Source organism: Melanerpes formicivorus, unplaced genomic scaffold, assembly GCF_026170545.1.
Source record: "Melanerpes formicivorus ecotype bairdi unplaced genomic scaffold, bMelFor1.0.p_v2 SCAF_50, whole genome shotgun sequence".
In the NCBI taxonomy this organism is placed as follows: domain Eukaryota; kingdom Metazoa; phylum Chordata; class Aves; order Piciformes; family Picidae; genus Melanerpes; species Melanerpes formicivorus.
Window position 1 is genome coordinate 2,711,632 of NW_027142402.1, and position 6,000 is coordinate 2,717,631.

Here is a 6,000-nt window from a genome sequence, read left to right on the forward strand (position 1 = left end):
CATGCTACAAAGAAATAGGTGCCTTTTACTTTCAGGCTTTGTAGGGAGGTTTGGTATGCTGTTTGTGTTTTGTTTGTGTTTGGTTTGGTTTGATTTCAAACAAGCAGTTCAAAGGCTAGCTCCAAAATCCGCTGATGCCAGAAGACTGAATCAAGCAAAAAAATTTTCTCCTTGTGGGTATTAGATATTTCCCCAAAGGGAAAATTAAGCTCATAAATCCTCCCATCACTTACCCAGCTGACTAGTTTCTTCCTCATCCTGCCTTGGCCCTCTGTTGAATAGGAGCTGAGTGCCCACGCTTGCAGAGAAAGGCCCCGAGATGTGGTGTTTGTAGTTGCCCAAGGACTGCGGCTTGTGATCCTAGGCTGTAATGAATAATGTTACACTAATGCAAAGAATTCAGGCTCTAGACTCCCTTCTTTTTCTTTGGGTCTTATTTCTAGCCCAGATTCTAAGAGCTGCCCCTTATTTTAAGAGATTTTATGAACACACACACCCCCACGAAGGCAGTTTGAAAAAATGTGTAAGAACCAAGGATTTCATCCACTAAAAATAGTTCCTGGCTCTGGCCAGGAGCTCTGTTTGAGTTCAATACAACATTGCTGGGGTGCCTCAGTAAAAATGACTTAGCCTTATTAGAATAGAATAGAATTAACCAGGTTGGAAGAGACTTTTGAGATCATTGAGTCCAACCTATCATCCAACAGCCTCTAATCAACTAAACCATGGCACCAAGTGTCACGTCCAGTCCCCTCTTGAACGCCTCCAGTGATAGTGAATCCACCACCTCCCTGGGCAGCACAGTCCAATGGCCAATCTCTCTTTCTATGAAGAACTTCTTCCTAACATCCAGCCTAAATCTCCCCTGGTGCAGCTTGAGACTGTGCCCTCTTGTTCTGGTGCTGGTTGCCTGGGAGAAGAGACCAACCCCCACCTGGCTACAATTCTGAAGACCCAGGCAGGTTTTTGTCTTTCACCCATGTTTATTGCAGGTTCCTGTCTTTTAACTTCCATTTGTATGGCAGCACTGTCTGCTGCCTGCTGCTGTCCCCACTGGACCCTTTGTTTCCCACCTTTGAAAACATTCAAAACAAACAAGACCCTTTCTCTTCCCATAGGCAGTGCACGTGATATCAGTGGCTATCTACCTGTGATAAGCTGCTCTGTATCGTTTTACATGACTTGAAAGGGTCATCCATATCGTCAAGCACAATTAACTTGTCTTACTCTCACAAAACAGGCTGGGGGGAGGTGAACAAGAGAACATAGCTCTTCACAGAGCTCAGAAAACGGTTCTGAGGCAAGGGGATGGCCAGAAGCTACAAAAAGAAAGCTTCCAAGCAACAAGCACAAGAGGCTTTTTATTGAGAGCACAGGAAGCTGTGCTGCACCTTCTTGATGCGATGCCTTCCGCAGCGCCTGGCTGTGTGTTCACTGGAGGTGCTCAGTCGCATGCACGTTAGGACAAGCCTGGCTGCAGGATTTAACTTGGTATTTATCCTGCTTTTAAAGGGAGCAAACTCTGTGAAACTCTGGAAATCAGAGTGAAAGTTGTTTGGTGAAGATTTTCCCCAACACAAGAAGGGTGTGGAACTGGTACAGCAGGTCCAGAGAAGGGCCGTGGTGATGGTCAGAGGGCTGGGAGCACCTCTGCTGTGGGGACAGGCTGAGAGAGTTGGGGCTGTTCAGCCTGGAGAAGAGAAGAGAACACCTTAGAGCAGCTTTCCAGTATTTGAAGGGAGATACAGGAGAGCTGGAGAGGGACTTTTCACACAGAAAGGAAATAGACTATGAAGAAAAATATTGACGAAAAATAGCCTAAAGAAAAAAATAATCTAAAGGTAAAATGAATCTAAAGAAAAATAAAATCTAATAAAAAATAAAATCTAATAAAAAATAAAATCTAATAAAAAATAAAATCTAAAGAAAAATAAAATCTAAAGAAAAAAATGTTCTAAAGAAAAAAATTCCAAAGAGAAAAATATTCTGAAGAAAAATATTCTAAAGAGAGGATATTCTAAAGAAAAAATATTCTAAAGAAGAATATTGTAAAGGAAAAAAATCTAAGGAGAAATATTCTAAAGAGAAAAATATTCTAGAGAAAAATCTTCTGAAGGAAAATCTTCTAAAGAAAAAAATCTAAAGAAAAATTCTAAAGAAAAAATGATAAAGAAAAAATTCTAGAGAAAAATATTCCAAAGAGAAAAATCTTCTAAAGAAAAATATTTTAAAGGAAAAAATCTAAAGCAAGAATATTCTAAAGAGAAAAATATTCTAAGGAGAAAAATATTTTAAGGAGAAAAATATTCTAAAGAGAAAAATATTCCAAAGAAAAAAACCTTCTAAAGAAGAATACTTTAAAGGAAAAAAACTAAAGAAAAAAAAATTTAAAGAAAAAGATTCTAAAGAAAAATATTCTAAAGGAAAATATTCTAAAGGAAAATATTCTACAGAAAAAATCTAAAGAAAAAAAAAGATAAAGAAAAAATTCTAAGGAAAAATATTCTAAAGAGAAAAATATTCCAAAGAAAAATAAAATCTTCTAAGGAAAAATATTTTAAAGGAAAAAAATCTAAAGAAAAAAAATTAAAGAAAAAGATTCCAAAGAAAAAATTCTAAAGAAAAAATCTTCTAAAGAAAAATATTTTAAAGGAAAAAAATCTAAAGAAAAATATTCTAAAGAGAAAAATATTCTGAGAAAAATATTTTAAGGAGAAAAATATTCTAAAGAGAAAATATTCTAAAGAAGAAATATTCCAAAGAAAAATATCCTACAGAAGAAAATATTCTACAGAAGAAAATATTCTAAAGAAGAAAGCAATCTACAGAACAAATATTCTAAGGGAAAATATTCTAAAGAAAAGATGCTATTAGAAAAAGACAAAAGGTCTAAAATCTGCAGGCTGCTTCTCTTTGGTGGGGAAAACAAAAGATTTTGAAAAGGAAGAGAAAGTCTTCCCACATGATTTCTGTCCTCTTCAAATGATTTCCTGACAGTGGAATGAATTCTGTGTTTATGTTTCCCCCTCTGATAAGAAAAGGAAAGTTGGAAATGCTTCAGCCGTCCACGTTGCTTCCTTTCACAATGATTAAAGATAAATTGCTGTGTTTTGGTGAAGACACCAAAAAGTCCTTTCCTCCTGCTGTGCTTTTTTTGCCTGCTTGTTTAGCGGGGAGGTTGACAGGGGTTTAAAATAGGAGGCTGTGGAAGGTGAGTGTTGTCCATAAGACAGGCAGGAGTCGAGGCAGTGAGGGGTTCTTGGGGTACTGCCGCAGACGGATCGGCTCTGTGGGTGCTCTGCTGTAACATGAAGCTTGTGAAAGGTCAGTGGCCACGCTCTGTGGGCTGCTCCCTGCCTATCTGTGCCATCTCTTGAAATAACAGTGACTTCCAGCACCCCTTCACCTTCTTCCCTCTCTGACTCCGGCATCCCCTCCCTCCCCTGTCCCTCTCTGGCACACATCCTTCAGCGCTACTCTCTTTTCTTCCTTGAGCTTTTCCTGTTGTCATCACAAAGACCTCTGTGTCCTTTATTGTACTGTATCGTCTCCTTGCCTGCCTCAAAGGCTGTCTCTGGCTCTGGAGATAAAGTCTCTGCTAAGGAAAGGATGGGGATTTAATTCAGGGGGAAACAAAAACCCCAACCAAAACCAAAAACCAACACAGAGAGTTAGGAAAAAGAAGCAAGCTGGTGCCCTGCTTGGGCAACAAGTCCCCTGCTGCTGTGACCCAGCCAGATAGGTAGGCTCCAAATTTGCCTTTAATTAACAACTTTCTCACTCCTGTCCCCAAACTTTGTGAATTTCCTGAACAGTCTATTTATGACCTGTTCCCTTGAAACTTGGAAGCAGTTCATTTTGAGAGAAGCTTCCACATGACCCTGCCAAGAGAAGGACCAAAATAGACCTGCAGCAGCATTGTTGTTTGGGAGGATCCATGAGCCTTCATTCGTTTGTTTGTGTTAGAGAGGGGTTTTTGTTGTTGTTGTTTTGTTGTGGGGGGTTTTTTTAAGCCATTTTGTCTTGGTGACAATGAAAGTTGAAAGGAGATTGTAAGTAATAGAACTGCTGTTTGTGTTTGCAGTGCAAGTGATTTCAGAAGGACCTGCAGAGCTGGTAGAATTAAGAGATGAGGTTGCTGCTGTAACATGCAGTTATGTGGAGTATCAGCTGCTAAAAATATGCACTGGACAAAAAACTTCACTAATCTGGGACTGGAATTTAAGGTAGAGAAGCAATTTGCTGCATGCTTCTAAGACAACCTTTGCAGAAGACAAATTGACTCCTGAATGAACTCGTGAAGGGTTCTGAGGATTACCATGAATGTCACCAGCTTCTCTTCCAAGTGTCTGGCACATTGGGGCCCATTTCTTGATCCTTGCCTGCCCTGCAGGAATCAGTTGTATTAGAAAATACTTTCCAGTCAGTGAAACAGCCAGTTCTGAAACAGCCTTCCTACAGAATTGTCTGGGGAAGACTCCCAAATGACTTTCAAGATAAATTTATGGGTGGGATTATCACAGTCTCACAGTATCACCAAGGTTGGAAGAGACCTCAAAGATCATTGAGTCCAACCTGTCACCACAGACCTCATGACTAGACCATGGCACCAAGTGCCACGTCCAATCCCCTCTTGAACACCTCCAGGTATGGTGACTCCACCACCTCCCTGGGCAGCAAAACACAATGAACTCAGTTTACAGATTAATGTTTGAGCCATCAGTCTTTGGCTGCTGAATTTTTGAACCTTCTGACCACCAGAACAGAAAGTAGATGTGCTTCATGAGATGAGTTGTGTCACACTAACAGGAGGCTTCAGGTTTCTGCTGGCTGCTTGCAGAGACCAAAGATTTCCTCCCCCTCTTCTTTGATATTATGATTGGCCCCCAGCTTGGTTGGGGTTTAAAATCATTCCTTCTGCCAGCAGTACACATTGTCTGCAGTAAGACAAGGACATCGTGCAGGATGTGCTGGGGCTCCAACCTGGGATGCAAAGTAGTCAACAGATTTGGAATCAGGAACTCATTTTCCCTCATGCCATCCTGGTGAGGTGTTTGGGAGGCAGTGGGGGCTGCTTTACTGAGGGGCAAATAAATAATTTCCTGCAACCCTGTGAGCAAGCCAAATAGCAAAGATAAACAGGAAGTTGTCAGTGATCTTGATTTCCCTTGCTCCCTTCTTGTGGTGCTCCACAGTCCCACAAGAAGGGAGCAAGTCTTTTTTCCTGTGGTACACCAGGAAGTATATGGCTTGTGGTAGATGGAGACATGTGGAATCCATGTGCTCTGCATCCTTTTAGACCTGTTCTCTGTACTGCACTCTGTGGGGTAGTCTTAGATCCACACAGTAATGTGTGTATTAAAAAAACACAACACAAATGGAAGGCAAAAAGGACAAAGGCCAGAACTCTGTGCCAACCCCAAAGCATTCACTATCTGCCTCTCCTCTTGGGGAGAGGACAAGAAAACAAGCAGCATATGATTGACATGAGCTGTGCTTTGTAATGTCTTAATTACTCAAAGGCTTGTGATGACTGAGCTGTAAGACTCCAAAGCACAAACTGGAATGGAGTAAGGTGAAGTAATATGGGTAGAGATTTCACTGTTTAACACCATAAATATTTTTAGCCTGCTTAGCATGATTTCCCTTCAGAGATACAGAGAGGAGAACCCAAAGGTTAATGTCATTGTTAATACTCAGTGTGACTCTCCCAAGGGAAGCAGTAGGTTCCCCTACACTGGACAGTTTGAAGACTCAGCTTGCCCAGGGTGCTGGGCCAGCTCATTTCAACTCCACTGTCACCTAGAAAGGTTGGACCAGATGATCCTTGGGGTCCCTTCCCACCTGGCATCCTCTGTGATCCTTTATTGGACATTTCTCCTATGAACAAGTCTACTTAAAGACACTTAATGCAAAGCGTTGCTGCCTTCTAAAGATCTCTCCATTTAATGCCTGAGGAGTCCTGAGTGGTTTGCAAGTCAATGAAGCACTGAATGGACA